Source organism: Crocodylus siamensis, chromosome 7 (assembly GCF_052110815.1).
Source record: "Crocodylus siamensis isolate JL-2025a chromosome 7, ASM5211081v1, whole genome shotgun sequence".
Lineage (NCBI taxonomy): Eukaryota > Metazoa > Chordata > Crocodylia > Crocodylidae > Crocodylus > Crocodylus siamensis.
In genome coordinates, this window is record NC_143401.1 from 40,583,702 (window position 1) to 40,599,609 (window position 15,908).

The 15,908-nt window shown below is 44.1% G+C and overlaps 1 protein-coding gene across 10 annotated transcripts in view; it reads right to left on the bottom strand.

Annotated features, from left to right (window-relative positions):
• Nucleotides 1-15,908, bottom strand: part of SHLD2 (shieldin complex subunit 2) — a 99,420-nt gene that overhangs the window by 75,713 nt on the left and 7,799 nt on the right. The window lies entirely within an intron of this gene.

A 15,908-nucleotide genomic window follows, 5' to 3' on the forward strand; every position in this document is an offset into this window, starting at 1 on the left:
GTTATCATAACTGTTATTTATATTTTTATTATTGTTATAATTGTGGCAAGGTGTCCTTCCAGAGATGGTTAGAGCCCCTGGAGTCCCTGCAGCCCTCAGTTTCTGGGCAATCACTAGGCCTGTGCAAAGGGGCAAGTATTTGATTTGGATTCAGCCAATTTGAAGGGATAGTGATTTGATTTGGCAATTCAAGTCACTGTCCCAATTCGACTGAATTGGATTCAAAGACACGGCCATAGACTAAACAGGCAGCAGTCCTCAACCATGCTGGATGCAGCTGCCTCCAGCTGGTAAGTCTGTTGTGGCTAGCGGGGAGGGAAGGGGTGTGGGGGAGGCCGATCAACGCCTCCACAGCGAGGGAGGGATTTGGGCCAGGACAAGCTGCCCAGTCGGGGCTAGGGGACCCAAGACTCAGGGAAAATTGTGTCTCACTGTAAATCTTAGGTACTTCTTGTAGACTGGATGGATTGCTATTCAGAAGTATGCATCATGCAAGTCTAGAGTGATGAACCTATTTTGTGCTTGAAGAAATGAAGAGATGGAGGCAAGTGTTACTATCCTGCATCTGACAGTGTATATATTTGTTGAGCCTTCTGAGGTCTTGGAGTGAATTAAAACCATATTGTCTTTTTTGGGATAAGAGGGGAGACCTCTTCTCCTGAATTTTGATGACATCTTTTTACAGATTTACAGAGGTGGATTTTCAAAGGACTCTGACCAAAAATATTCAGTTCAAAACTACCAATCATTCATGGAAGTTGTATATCAATTAATTATATTCATCTAAAGAAATGTAGCCAAAACTAAGAACTACTGGGTAAAATAAACCAGGACTCCATGTTGCTGCCATGGGCTGTAAAGGAAATTTACTGCCAATCATCACTTTATGGTCTTGTACAGGAGCTCTTGCACAGAGGCACAGGATGGGGCATGGCTCTAAATGACACTGATATTCAGAGGAATTCAATCTTATATTCACAAAGTACACACACATCTACAGTGGGATCCATGCTGACAAACATTCAGAGAATCCCATGCTATTCTGTTTCTCTTGTTTATTAAGTTATTTTTGCTTAACTGGCTGAGGAAAACAACTTCACTTTAGAGCTATACATTACAGTTTCCTTATATATCATGAAAATTGTGGGCCAAATTCTGTTTCCAGAATATCTCTGGCTGAAACCTGCGATTTCTAGATCACAAGATAAGCACAGAGTGCTGACAGCTGAATTTTATAGCCAAATAAAATATATGAAATTCACTGAAGGAAAAGTAATACGAAACATCGTAATATGGTGATTTTACAATCATTTCTTTTATTCTTTCATCAATAAAATTAGGAAGACAACCACCAAAAAGATGTATTTGTAAAACTCATGAGGAAGAGCATGTTTTTATACTGCCTTTAACTTATTTTCCAGGAATTCTCTGTATCCTGAGAGAACTCAGGAAATGCCATGTTACTACCTTTGTTTTACTTAGTTTCTATACAAAACAGGTGGCATACGCCCCATTACAACCTGTCTCTGCTGCTCCTAACTTGTGAAAAAGTTTTAGGACAATCCATGGCAAATCCTGACAACCAGGATGAAGAATCTTTTAAACTTGCCTCCTATGAGAATCTGAAGATACAAAACACTTTTAACATCCATGGGATAAATTGAATTTGGTAGTAGGAAAAAAACCCACATTGATTGAATAGGAAAGTAGTCTAAAGAATACAAGTTGATCTTATTTAATTCTTTAATGAATGTCTAACTACGTGGCTACGACGTCCATCTCCATGAAATCTATAAGCCTAAATAAATTTTTTTTATATTTACCCTCAAAATACTCCTGTGATTAAGGGAAGTATAATCAACCCTGCTTTTCATAATGGGAACTATGGCACAGAAAACTTAAATGACTGACCCCAAGTAACTAAAGAAGTCTGTGGCAGAGCAATTCTCTTAAAATCCCAGGATATCACCTTAAATCACTGGGTTATCCTTCCTCAGAATGTATTCTTTTATTTTTCACATCATAGTTACAAACCTTTTCTCTTTAGCTCATTTATCTATTGTTATTTTTATCTTCAGCCATGTTGCGTCTATACTCAAAGCTCGCTGCTACACAAGGCACCTACACTTTCTCAGGCAAATACTTTCATTCTCTTGCGAGGCACACAGATACCATGTCAGTATAAAATATTTTCATTATTCCAATAAAAATAGAAATAAAATAATGTTAAATTAACATTAGCACCAGGTCTCAAATATCTGTCCATTTTAGATAATCTATTTGGAAGTCATACCATTTCTTCCTCTGAATCTCATTGCAGAATCAAATTCTTATTCCTTAAACTCACAATTTTAATTTTCTATGTATTCTATTTAAAAATATAAACCATGCCCAGATTTTCCCTCATGACTCTGTAACTTTAAGATCCAAATTCCTTGAAAAAAGGCAATGACAACACAAAGCTGTGCCAAATAAGGTAATATTTTTCTTTCAGTTAACAGGCTCATTAATTTTCTTGACTTTGACTGTAAAAAACAACCTTCGCTATTAGCCACATCATAAACAAGAGTAAATTAAAACTAATACTAAATAAAAGTCAGATTTCTGCATACAAAATATTTGTATACAACTGCCACAATACTAAACTATATGATAAGCTTGAGGCAGATGTGCACCACAGATACTACAAAGGAAAGGGGGTTTTTTTGTATTCAAAAGTGTAATTTTTTTTCAGATTACTCAAGTAATCTTTCCTTAATAAGCATTCTCCTGTTTATTTTGAGTAACTGGCAGACAACACAAAACAATTCAAATCAACGTTTTCTGAATATTTCACTATTGTTCTAGTAACTGACCCAATGAATCACATGACATATGTATCACTCCATCTCAGAGCAGACTAGATCAACTGCAGTGATTTCTAATCATGATAAATTTAGGCTTCAGCCTGCAAACATTTCAATGTGTGACTAACTTTAAACACATGACTAATCCACTTAATTTTCAAGAAAGGGGCAGAATAGTTAAATTGGAAGTGATCAGCATTCGCAGGATTAAAGCCCAAAGAATAATCCAGAAAAGCAAATAAGAAACAACATAATTTTTCAATAACTTTGATACTTATAGAAATGTACACAACTAAGCACTCAGAATCAGTGGTGCCGATGGAGCTGCCGAACATTACATCTGTGAAATCATGCTGAAATCACTGAGTTTGCAAAGATCTAAGAGATAACAGAATGTGGACTATAATCCACTATTACATAAATCAAACTGCTTTATTTGAGCATAATGTATTCTGATCTAACAGGATGAAAGAAGCCCTTTTAATTTTATTTCTACTTTAAGGGCTGGAGCAGGCAGGCAACAGGTGCCTGATTAAGGTGGCCATTTTCAAACAAAGGTAAGTCAGGCAGAGACAGCAGTTAGCTTGCTTACAGCCGAGTGAGCAACACCATCTGACTCCCTTACGGCATGGAACATCCTGGAGGTAAGGGAAGGAGCCAGGGGGATGGCTTGGAGGCTCCTGGTCCTGGGCATGACCTAGAACTGCACCCTGCTGGGAAAGGAAGGGCTGGTGGGACTGCTGGTGGCACGGCAGCCCCCCTCAAATACCAGGACCACTCAGCTCCTCAGTGAAAGGCAGGTAGGAGTGCCTTAACCCAAGCCCCCACAACGGAGTGGGTAACCCCATAGTAGGGACTGAGAAGGCGGATGCGTGCAAAAGAGAGTGAGCGAGCAACACGAGAGCCAAGACAAAACCCTTAACTGGTCAATGCTGAGGCCAGGACCAGGATGGTCAAAGGGTAGAGTAACCACTGTGAGAGATGCCCAGAGCCAGGGGTCCTAAGGTTCTGACTAGCCTCGAGGTGGGCCAGGACTTGTGTGGCCAAAGGTCCCAGAGGGGAGCCACAACCAAGAGGGAAGGTCTAGGGAGCTGCCTGTCCTGAGTGATGTCAGGGATTGAGGTTGCCTAATTAGTAGGGCTCTGGCTGGGTTCCAGGCTAGAGTGTAATGGGGCTCAGTGTGGGGCTGGAATTGTTAAAAGCTTAGATGCCATCTGCAAAGCATGGGCCATGGCGTAGGGGTGACACAGAGCCATGGATGGCGCCCCCTGGCATTGGGGTTGTGAATGGGCTGCCTTCTGTTTAATATATTGTTAACACTCAAGTCATGGCAAATGAATCTGGGCAGACGGCCTGCCCACCAAACTTGTGATCTGGCTTCGAGTTTGACTCCGGTCATAGATACAATTACATTTTTTAAACTGTGTTACATTGAGTACTTTTGAAATCCTCTGTGATGAGAGAGTGAATTTATTCTTGGTCATTATGATGTTAATTACCAAATCAGCAAGAGTTTTACAAGTGATGTTCAAAGATATATTTTGTTTTTTTAGAATCAGGAGTGACAACCGGAGCATACCCCACAGCAGACTAAAACTTGCAAACCCTTCTCTAACCATAAAGATTCTGAATGCTTAACACAGAATTCAATACCCAACCCTTTTAAATGTAAAAAAGAAGCAGATTTTGTTAACAGCAATGCAAAAAAAAATAGTGCAGATGATAGTTACCCATGAGTTTATTATTGTACGGCCATTAATGTTTAATATTTAAACAAAAGGTACTCTGTTTCCATAAACAAGATTTTCAGATTGCAAACCAGTTTCCTCCAGATTTAATAATGAATTAACAATCTCTGACACTGTGCTCCCATGCTGCTAGCATCTCAATTACCATTTTTCAACAATATAGCTGTTGACAGCAAGACTCAGAAAATATAAAATTTACTTTAGAATGCTATTTTCAAATACATTTCACAGTTTCTCCTAATGACATTATTTTCTAACCATGGAGCTTTTTTGTTCATGGCTGTCCAACTTGTAAGCCAGAGGACGTCAACCAGGTGTACGCATACCCCTGGGGGTACTTGGACCAGTCCTACGGGGCACATGCAGGTGGGTGGGGGATGGAGCATCGCCACCTCCCAGGAGCAGGGCTGGAGCAGGGTGAGGGCAGTGGCACCCCTCTATAGGGCAGGGAAGCTCACACACAGCAGCTACCACACACCAGCCCGGTGAGCTTCCCCACCCTGCAGAGAGGCGCCGCTGCCCTCACCCCGTGAGCTTCCCTTGCCCCACCCCTGCAAGGCAGTGACACTCTGTTCCCACCTCCCTGGCTCCACGTCCGGCCAGGCACTACCCTTCCCTCCCCCCACCCCCGCTTGGCATTCACCTGTGCGGTCTGCACCCCCCCAGTGTTTAGCCACTGGGGGTACTTAGACTATAAAAGGTTGAAAACCCCTGCTCTAAGCAGTCAGGGGTCCCATGCCCAGTAACAGGCTACATGCCCCACAGGCCATACTAATAGGGATCACAGACTGCATTGCCACATAGATGCCTCCCCATTACACCACACAGCTGCATCCCCACTGCTACAGTGCACACACACACACACACAGGCACTGCCTCCCTCCTCCCTCCACTGCAATGATCCCCCCCCACGTGAATACTCCCCATAACCACAGGTACACTGCATGCCATGTGGCTTTCACACCATGTCACATTGCTCCCTGGGACGGGTGGAAAACAACAGAAGCCAGAGGAGGAGCCCAGAGTCTCTGGCTACTGTTGCAACCAGAGAAATAGGGGGAGTCATGGCCAGACAAGAGACCGAGGGCCACAACTTAACCCACCCATGACCTGGAGAGCCCTGTTCTAGATTGCTGTGGTGACCAAAATGAACAGCTTTATATAAAATATTGCATTTAACAATTTTAGCTCCAGGAGTTAACATAGGTGGCTAAAGAACCTTCCCAACTGCTCTTTGTATTTCCATTATAGTATATTTAGACATCCTCCTCTTTTTTCAACTAGGAATCAGGTAAGAAAAGGAAAACAGTAAATCTAAAGCCAAACATTATATTTTACTGCTCTGGTTCATTTTCTTGCTTTACCAATATGCCAAGAGCAGTTTGCTTAGTTACTGGAACAGGCAAAAGTAAGAGTCTTTATGTTGCCCTGTGTGGCAGGCTGGCTGGCAGAGGCTTGCAGCAGGCTGCACACATCTGCAAGCTTGCCGGGACTGCCCAGCTTAGGGCAGTGAAGCCTGATTACACATCTTCCCAGAGGACTGGGCCAACAGACGGGAATAACTGGCTGGCCACAGGAAGTTAAGAGGGCTTCCAGGGAGATATACAAGGAAAGATAGGGAATTAAGAGAGTGACTGTAGTAGGTTGGCTGGCAGAGACTTGCAGTAGCCTACAGTTTGCAAGCTTGCAGGAACTACAGCCCAGCTGTGAGCAGTGAAGCCTGATTACATGTCTGCCCAGAGGACTGTGACAGCTGATATAGGAAATTGACTAGCCCCAGGAAGCTAAGGGTCCACAGGAGAGAGTAAGAGAGGCAAGACTAGAAGCAGCAGCACTGCCACATCAGGAAACTGAGTCAGAGATAGACTGAGATGTTAGACAGCAGTGTGGATGTAGGTCAGTGGTGGTTCCTGAGAGGCAAGTATGCCCAGGAAAATGAAGAATTCAGGGAAGTTTTAAGGAATATTTGACCTAAGCAAGTCCCTGCTACACCCTGCCTTTGGATATGGTTTTATCCAAAGCCCACTGAAGCCAAAGGGAAAACTCTCATCAACTTCCAAAGGATTTGGACATGCAGGATGAACCAATGCATTGCTTTGTAATGTTTTACTATTTTTCAAATACATTATTCTGCAAAGCTAATTTAGCAACATGCTAGAAGCAACAGCGTACCTAAGGACATTTTAGAGTACAGTTTTTGGATCTCCACAGACTTCCCAAACAAGAGATGAGATCATGAGTTCGTATATACCTAAAGAGCTTTTAAATCACAGAGCTGAAATAAGCAGCTGGCAGTCTCAGTCATCCTGCACACCAACAATGTAAACAGAGGGAGATAGAAGGCTTTTCAAGGGTGACAAACACAAGCATCACAGCTTCACACTGCAACCAAAATTGTCTTTACACACAAGGCAATTATTGGAATTTAGTACCTGGCCAATGCAACGTAGTATCTAACTTTATAAAAGTGTAAAGTAAGACTGGTATCCTGTTTTAAAGGTGTTGAACCGAATGCCTAGTATACAATTTTAGCTCATAATGTTAAAAATAATAAGGCATTTCCTTGCATTTCAAAATTGTCACTTACACAGTATCAAAAATACGTTAAGACAAACAACTTTTCTTCTTCATACTCACTATTCATGGCAAATAAGAAGAAACAAATTTAACTGGAAACACAAAACTCAGAGGTAGTATTTTATTTTCCATGTGTAGAAACGAAAAAAAAAAAATCATTCCATTAAAGGAAGAGTTAGAGTCAAGTAAACCTTGGCAAATTTTGTAATGAGTTGACATTTGTTTAATTCAGTATAAATCTGAATCTGCTCTACACTTTATGATGAAATATTTTGAAAGGTCTATTGCAGAATGCCACTAGTTTACAAGGACACCTTTCCAATGATTTAAAGGGGAATTTCTTGAATTGATGGCATGATACAGAAGCTAGGGGCAAACCTTCACTACTGCTTTCACTAGAAAGCTTCCCATCAAATTTACTCCATTTACTTGCATCCAAGATGAGATTTCTTTGTACCCCACCTCAGTATAAAGAGAGAAAAAAAAAGCCTTGCCTTAGACTTGAGTAACAGCCTGGGGACAGGCAGTAGCTCAGCTCTGAGTTTAGCTCATCTCTTGCTTAGCTGAAGCCAGAACTGGGGCACCACCTGTTGTGGGCCATACTGGCTCATTTGGCAGGGAAGGGGACATGCAGCTGGAGGGAGTACAAGAGAAACCACAGGGTGTGTGGAGGGGGAAACTGCAGCCTTTCCACCACCCCTAGTCTGCTCTCTCTTTGCCTGCCTTTCCCCCTTCCCTCCTCCCATTACTTCTGCTGCAGTTCCAGTCCTAACTCAACCCAACTGGGAGCTGCCACTCATTGGCGATGCGTAGGGGGTGCATGCAGGTGCACATGCACCCCCTGAGTGTGGTAGTGCACTTCCTGTCAACCACCAACACTTGCCACCCCCCCTTGCAGTTGACACTGCGAGCAGCATCTGCAGGCAGTCCGTGATCACCACTGGCCACTGCTGCCACCAGTGTCTGCGGGTGGTCGCCGACCACTGGTCAGCACTAGCCACCCCCACTAACAGCGCTGTGGCCACCTGCGGGAGCTCCCTGCTTGCTGCCACCATGCTTTTGCCACCACCATCTACAGGAGCTCGCCATGCCCCTCCAGCCACTGGGGGCACGTGGCATTCATGATGCCACTTCTCTCTGGCCAGGCTGGGGCCAGACTGCTGCTGACTGCCCCAGAGAAGCAGAGCTGCAGCAGAACGTAAGCAGTGGAAGAAGGCATGGGGGAGCAGGAGGCAGGCTGCAAAGGAGGTGGGAGGAAGGGGACAGGGGAAGCATACACAGGCACAGAGGAGGGTGCATGGTGGGGTACAGAAACAGGCATGGCAGGGACAAGGGGTGAAGATCTGGTCCCTCACCCCCTCCCACAACTGTTTTCATTGCCACAGTGGTAGGAAGTGGGGAGGAAGGGAGGGAGACAAAGATGAATTTAAGACAACCTGCTCCTAATTAGATTTTATCAATGGACAATTTGTTATAATTTTCCATGTATGGAATCTAATTATTGTGGGGTCATCTTAAAATTTGAAGTAACCTTCAATTCAGATAATAATGATTACGTTATTTTTAGATACAGTTATTATTTAGATGGGATGCACCAACATATCCTTGCAGTAGGTTTCCATCAGGAACACCCTGTGGAAAACCAGGAACCTGTTCATGAACAGACACACATGCCCTTCAGTTGAGGGCTGCATCAAAATGGGACTGAGATGTACTGGCACTACAGGAAGACGGTAGAAGATGACAAGGAAGAGATAGTGGACATCATACAGAAGAAAGGGAACTGGTATAGACTGATCAGAGGAAGCTCCCTCAAAGAGAGCAATGACAATGCAGACAACAAACACAATGACAAATGAGTTGGGAGAAGAGAAGGCACTGAGGAAGTCCTTCGCATAATGGTGATTGTTAATGGTGACAGTGATAGGCAAGTGGGCATGCAAGTGCAGTTTTGTCACGGAAATGAAAATGGTGCAACTGTAAAAGGTGTGTTTTGGACTGTCAGGTGAACCACAGCAGTCACAAGACAAGTTAGTAGAGGTATAAGTAGATACATATAGAAATAAATATATTTACAAAAATCAGCATGTTTGCCCCACATGAGCCATGTACTCTATAGTCATGCTCACTGCTGGTTGCATTTAATCGACTTCAAAGATGGTTTCTGTTACTGAGCACAGGCTGCTTTTACTGCAGTTCAAAGACAGAAGAAAACCTCATTAAATACATTGCCTATGTGAATGTAAGATGAGGGGCTTCCCCCTGCCCCTCCTCATGCTGACTGGGGGAAGGGAGGGGGAGGAAAGACCCCTCATCTTGTATTTCAGTAAGTATAGTAGCACAAAACCAGACAACTTCAATGTATCTTTGATACACTGATACTTGCTAACAGTCTTTAGATACCTGAATGATGATTATGGAAAGGATGGGAATAGGTTTTTCTCTGAAGCTGCAAGGAACAGGAATAGGAGCAACAGCCCCAAACCACAGCAGAGAAAACCGAGGGTGGAGATTAGGAGGAACTTTTAGATTATGACTGTGATCAAGCATTGGAATAAACTACCTAGAGAGCCTGCGGAATTTCCATCTCTGGAAATTTTCAAGAGCAGACTAGACAGACCCTTGGCTGGGATGGTTTAGTAATGACCTTCTGAGGTCCATTCCAGCCTTACTTTCCTATGATCCCATGATCTTAGCTGATTTTAAAAAAGCTGGCAAAATGCTCTACTGTGTTTTTGTCGATTTATGACAGTATACTTTCTATTTTCCCTGAACAGATAGGCTCCATATGGCACAACATACTGCACTGAAAACAGCGAGAAAAGAAAAAACAGAACTAAAATTATAGTAAAATTCTATTTCAATGTATTCTTGAGGCTGGAAATTTCAATGTGTAAGACTCAGGAATACCCATTTCTAAAGGTGCTCAAAAGTATTGTTAGATGAAACATTTATTGTATAAGTAGTATCTTGATGCTATCATTTACAGCCACAATTTACAGGCTATTTTACAGCCACAATTTACAGGCTATTTTATGTGGGCAGGGCATTGTACCTAGATGAAGCTCTACCAATGTAGTGCCTATCTGGACAAAAAGTGAAAAGTTACGCATTGTGAACGGAAGTAGGAAATAAAGAGAGAAAATGGGACCTTGATCATAAAATACCTTATAACCTAGATTATAAATCAGAGGAACATAAGTGACTCCTGTGGAAAGTCTTGAGTAATTTAATGCCCATTCCTGAGGGAGATACCTAACAAATAAGATAATCAAGAAGTTGCACAAGTTTTACCGGGCTTTAAACTAAGCCTGCGGAGGGATGGGGGAACTACTGCCACTGCTGGCCCGCTGAGCAACCCTTGCAAAGCCAGCAGGCCAAGGCACTTAAGGGGTCCCACCCCAGCCTGAGCCCTGGAACAAAATGTAGGCAAGGCAAGGGCCCCCAAGGGGACACTTGCGTGCCTATATACAAATGCCAGGAGCTTGGGGAATAAACAGGAGGAACTTGTTCTCCTGCTAAATGCAGATAACTATGTCATAGGGATAGCAGAGACCTGGTGGGTCTCCACCCACGACTGGGCCACAGGTATAGATGGCTATACCCTGTACAGGAGGGATTGAGTGGACAAAAGAGCAGGGGGCATAGCTCTCTATGTCAAGGAAAGCTACACATCCCTACAAGCCAACACTGGCACTCACGGTGGATGACTTGAGACCCTCTGGGTTAAAATCCGTGGGGAACACGGTACAGGGAATACTATGTTGGAAGTCTACTACAGACCCCCTACCCAGGGAAAAGACCTTGACCAGGAGTTCACCAGGGAATTGGCTGAGGCTGCACACTCCCAGTATATGGTTGTCATGGGAGACTTTAACTACCCAGACACCTCGTGGGAGGAGGGCTCAGCCAAATCCAAGTGGTCGCAAAGCTTACTCTCATGCATGGATGACCTCTGATGCGGGAAGTCTACAGGCCGACAACAGGTGAAGCGCTGCTCAACCTCATACTGGCAACCGGGGACAACCTAATCAGTGACCTAACAATCGAAGGGAAGCTGGGTGACAGTAACCATGGGCTGATCACTTCAGGAAATCTGAGTCTGACAAGCTAAGGAGACTTGTCAGAGAGGCCCTTAAAGGGCTACAAGCTAGAGAGGGGAGTTCAGGACGAGTGGTTGCTCCTCAAGGGACCAATCCTGGATGCGCAAGCAAAGTCCATCCCATCTTGGAGGAAAGGCAAAAAAGAGCACAGCAGGCCCCTTGGCTCTCCAGGGAACTGGTGGACCTCCTGCATCTTCAAAGGAAGACCTACAAAGGATGGAGGACTGGAACCCCACCAAGGAGGAATACTCTGCTTTGGTCTGGACCTGCAGAGAGTAAACCAGGAAAGCCAAGGCTGAGATGGAATTCCAGCGAGCTACAAATATCAAGGACAATAAAAAGTCCTCTTTTAAATATGTGGGGAGCCAGAGGAAAAGCAAGGGCAACATTGGACCCCTGCTAAACCAGACAGGGCAACTGACAACTGATGCCCAGGAAAAAGCGAACTTGCTAAATGGGTATTTTGCATCAGTTTTTCACCAGTCCCAAGGGATGCCCCTGCCCACTGTGGGTCAGAGAGGCCTGGGTGAGGGAGATTCCTTGCCCTCCAATGAAGCTGACCTAGTGAAGGAACACACCTTGACAGGCTGGGGCTCTGATGGGTTACACCCAAGGGTACTCAAGGAGCTGGCAGGCATCATAGCTCAGCCCCTAGCATGGATCTTTGAGAGCTTTTGGCACTCTGGCCCTCTTCCAATCTTTGGGCACTTCATCAATGTTGTGCCTATCTTCAAGAAATGGAGGAAAGTAGATCCAGCAAACTACAGGCCCATCAGCCTGACCTCTATCCTGGGGAAGGTCTTGCAAAAGATTATGAAAGAAGTCATCCTTAACAGACTAGCTGAAGGCAATATCCTGAGGGATACCCAGCGTGGGTTTGTTGCAGGTAGGTTTTGCTGAACCAATCTCATTTCCTTTTATGACCAGGTAACCTATCACCTGGACAAGGGGGAAGAGATTGACGCTGTATATCTTGACTTTAAAAAAGCCTTCGATCTGGTATCCCATGATCACCTCTTGGCTAAACTGGCTAACTGAGGCCTCGACCTCACCACAATCTGCTGGGTAGAGAATTGGTTCCGTGGTAGGACCCAGAGGGTGGTGGTTGACAGAAGCCAATCATCTTGGCATGCGGTAACCAGTGGGGGCCCTTAAGTCTCTGCCCTAGGGCCTATACTATTTAACATCTTCATCAATGATGTGGACATTGGTGTCAGAAGCAGACTGGCCAAGTTTGCCAATGACACCAAACTCTGGGGTAAAGCATCCACACCTGAGGACAGGAGGGTGATCCAGGCAGATCTTGACAGGCTCATGAAATGGGCGGATGAGAAACCTGATGGTGTTTACCACCGAAAAATACAAGGTTCTCCACCTTGGGAGGAAAAACCCGCAGCATCCTTAGAGGCTCGGCTAACGCTGGTTAGCACTACAGATAAAAGGGACTTGGGGGTCATGACTGACCACGTGATGAACATGAACCTTCAGCGTGATGCTGCAGCTAGTAAAGTGAGCAAAACGCTGGCTTGCATCCATAAATGCTTCTCAAGCAAATCCTGGGACGTCATTCTCCCCTGGTACTCAGCCTTGGTGAAGCCGCAGCTGGAGTACTGCATCCAGTTTGGGCTCCACAATTCAAAAAGAATGTAGAAAAGCTTGAGAGGGTGTAGAGGACAGCCATAAGTATGATCAGAGGTCAGGAAAACAGAACTTATGATGACAGGCTGAGAGCCATGGGACTATTCGGCCTGGAAAACTGCAGGTTCAGGGGTGATCTGGTGGCCACCTATAAGTTTATCAGGGTACTCATTCAGGATCTGGGGGAACATCTGTTCACCAGAATGCCCCAAAGGATGACAAGAGCGAATGGTCATAAACTCCGCCGCAACCGATTCAGGCTGGACATAAGAAACAACTTCTTTACTGTCCGAGCCCCTAAGGTTTGGAATAGACTGCTGCTGGAGGTGGTTCAAGCACCCACTTTGTACGCCTTCAAGACACATTTGGATGCTTATTTTGCTGGTATCCTATGATCCCTGCTGACTTCTTGCCCCTGGTGCAGGGGGCTGAACTCGATGATCCTCTGGGGTCCCTTCTAGCCCAAATGTCTATGAAATCTACTTCAGGCAGACATGCGAGTAAAACCCAGATATATCTCATGAGACACAAATTTCACCCACTTAGCTATAGAATGAGTATGCCAAATTATGTATATGCCTCTTCTGATGATCAGGCCAGATGCTGCTTCCTGTGTCAGAAAAAGAACTGATCAGAGGTCAGGAAAACAGACTTTACAACAACAGGCTGAGAGCCATGGGGATCTCTAGTCTGGAAAAGCGCAGGTTCAGGGGTGATCTGATGGCCACCTATAAGTTTATTGGGGTGACCACCAGTATCTGGGGGAACGTTCGTTCACCAGAGGGCCCCAAGGGATGACGAGGTCGAACAGTCATAAACTACTGCGAGACCGTTTCAAGTTGGACATAAGGAAGAATTTCTTTACTGTCTGAGCCCCCAAGGTCTGGAACAGCAAGCCAGCGGAGGTGGTTCAAGCACCTACACTGAACACCTTCAAGAGCAAACTGGATGCTTATCTTGCTGGGATCCTATGACCCCAGCTGACTTCCTGCCCTTTGGGCAGGGGGCTGGACTCGATGATCTCCCAAGGTCCCTTCCAGCCCTATGAAATCTATGAACTGATATCCCACACTCTAGCGCAATTTCATATTTCAAAGATGTTCAACTGGCAGTCCACCAGGAGGCCCACAAGTGGTTATACTGTGCCTTTGGGACATAGCACAGCTTCTAGGTCTGCTGCATTAGCATGGCTCCAGAACCTAGGGAGTAAAGGCTGCCACTGCTAGAACTCCCCATACCCGTCATCAAAGTCAGATCCTTGGTAACAGCTGATGACTAAAACAGTTTGCAGGGGAAACAGAGGAATGAGCCATGCCACCACAGCTGATTTGGCAGTTGCGCTAACAAGCCACAGCCCCACCATTGGAGTTGGGTTGTCCAGTCCACAGTAAGGCCCATGATCTGGAGCTGACCCATGAGTCCAAATGAGCAGGACAGCCTTGTCACATTTAGTCATGGTAACTTACAGCAAAAAATGTGCATTGTATCTCCATGGAAAAAACAGACCGTGAGGGTCATCAATTCAAACACCCATGGCCCCAGGCACATATGCAAGACTTACTGTTGTTTCTCAGCCATCCCAGTTGCTTATCCAACCTCTTATTGAAAATCTCAAATAAATAAGAATCCACACCCTCTGTAGGCAACTTGTTCCACTGTCTTCTCTTTTTACTGTTCCCCCTGAGATTTAATCTACTTTTGTTTTGCTGTAGTGTAAACCCCACTGCCTCTTGTCCTGCCCTCTACAGCAAAACAGAATGGAATTTTCTCCTTTTTCTTTACAGCAGACCTTCAATTATTTGAAAAATGTTAACACATGCCTCCTTAACCTCCTTTTACCTAACTAAAAGTCTTGACAACCTAACCCTAAATTGCATGTGCTTTTCTTGCAACAACATTACATTGCTGACTCATGCTGAGTCTGTGGTCCACTGAAACCCCTAGATCCCTCATTCTGTATTTGCACTTTCCTTAATACCATATACTTTTCTTTGTCTAGCTTATCCACAGCACACCTTTTCTGCATTTGTGCTCAGGGGCTGAACTGAGCAGCTTCTAAATCCATGCAATAATTTAAAGATGAAATGTATAAATATCTGCAAATATAAAAATTAGTTCATTTGGCAATTTGTAATGTCACATATGGAGTTACAAAAATATAGGCAGCTGTATGTTTATGTAACCTTAACACATTGCAAATATTTTACTGTACATATTAACAACCATATTTGAAAGGTTTATCAAAACAGAAAAAAAAGTCTCAATAATATCCTAACTATTCACTTATCTAGAGCTTTTTCACTGGAATGAAAAAAATAAAAGAGCAGGGAAAGAAAGAGGAGCCAGGAAAGAAACTGAACAAGAAAAAACTATAGTCAGAATGCTAAGTGATAAGAATGCCAAGCAGAGTGATCTTGTAGTATGCAGAGAGCATTACAGATGAGACTAAATTAATTCTTGGAATTTATAAGGCATAGCTCATATGGGAACCAGCTGCACCATTCTCATGAATATTGTAAATAACTTATTTTTTCTTCTTTAGCAGAACAACTCAATTTTTTCTTTAGGCAGATTATAGCCCAGAGAACTGCAAGGTTCTCTCATTTCATCACAAAAACTAGTGATTTTCAAACCATGTTCCATGGGTGCCCTGGGGTCCTGTGACAGGTCACCAGGGGTTCTGCAAATAGACTGGGGGTAATGGCGGTGCAGGCTGGGAGGCACTGCACTGCCACGGCTGGGCAGCCTGGCTCCATGTCAGTCTTCAGGATAGGGGTAAGTGTTCTGTGGCAAAAGAAATTATATGAAAGGGTTCCACTTTACAAAGTTTGAAAACCTCTGATGTAAGAAAATGTAACAAGAAGTATTTTTGGTTAAATTTTTGGGAAGATGTGTTTATATTAGGTTTATGTGATTCTGATTACGTTCTCATTGCATTCAACACAAATTATTACTCGTTGAAGTTTCTTGCGACTATTCTGCTTGACTGTTTGTTT